Here is a 1,030-nt window from a genome sequence, read left to right as displayed (position 1 = left end):
GATGGAGAGTAGGGTGAAACTTGAATGGTGGGTAGACGATGATGGAGCAAAAGCATCATTAGGAGTAGACATCTATAGATAAAAAGAATACTTTTAGTTAGATAACAATCATCCTTAATATTTTAACCCATAATAAACAATTAAGGCTAGGATCCACAATAACAATTCACAATTAAAAAGAGGGATGTCGTAATCTTTTTGCGAATTTATGAAGGTAGGTAAAAGAAATTTGCCAATTTCGAACTATGAAATTCCTAGATCTTTTGAGATTCATTGATTCTATCAATTTCATGTTTAATCTCATATTACTCTCTTCTATTTGTGACTGGGATACCGAGGATCACAAACAAGATGCGAATAACCATACAAATACGCTTAGCACTCTCGATGTCATTTACCATCTCATTTTAATGTGTTGGTTAACCACACGTGCTCCATTAATCAACAATAACTTTCGAAATGCCCATTATTACTATTTATAGTCACTATTAGTGTTTCGGTTAACCACACACGCTCCACTAACTACTATAAAGTATAATGTGCTATTTTATGTTTTATCATACTTTTCACATTTTTCCTAAAGTAACTAAGAATGAGATTTTGTAAAGTAGATTAGTTACTTAATAGCATTATACTTTTAATGAAGTTAATGTCCTATCAGATTCATTCTACTAACAACCCTCCACCAAACAAGGAAGCGTTGGGTGAGAGTCGACACCCATTCAACTAGGAATGGCAACGGGGCGGGACCCGTCCCAATATCATTCGGGTATCTTATTGGGGAGCCCAATCGAGTTTCAGGTTTTTTCCTTCAGGTTTTGGGTATCTTATCGGGTTTACAACAATTCATAACTAAATCTTTATTTTGTTTAAGGGTACCCTGATGTCTTATAAAAAATACATGTTCTAGCCTCCATTTTAAATTAAATATATGATTAATAACTTTAATAAAATAAACTGGGTGTTATATTAAAAATTATTTGATTTAAGTTTAGTGTAATACATCAAAACATAAAAAATGATCATTCAC

Source organism: Lactuca serriola, chromosome 3, assembly GCF_051521515.1.
Source record: "Lactuca serriola cultivar US96UC23 chromosome 3, Lser_US96UC23_V15, whole genome shotgun sequence".
Taxonomy (NCBI): Eukaryota; Viridiplantae; Streptophyta; class Magnoliopsida; order Asterales; family Asteraceae; genus Lactuca; species Lactuca serriola.
Note: the sequence above shows the minus strand (reverse complement) of the source record.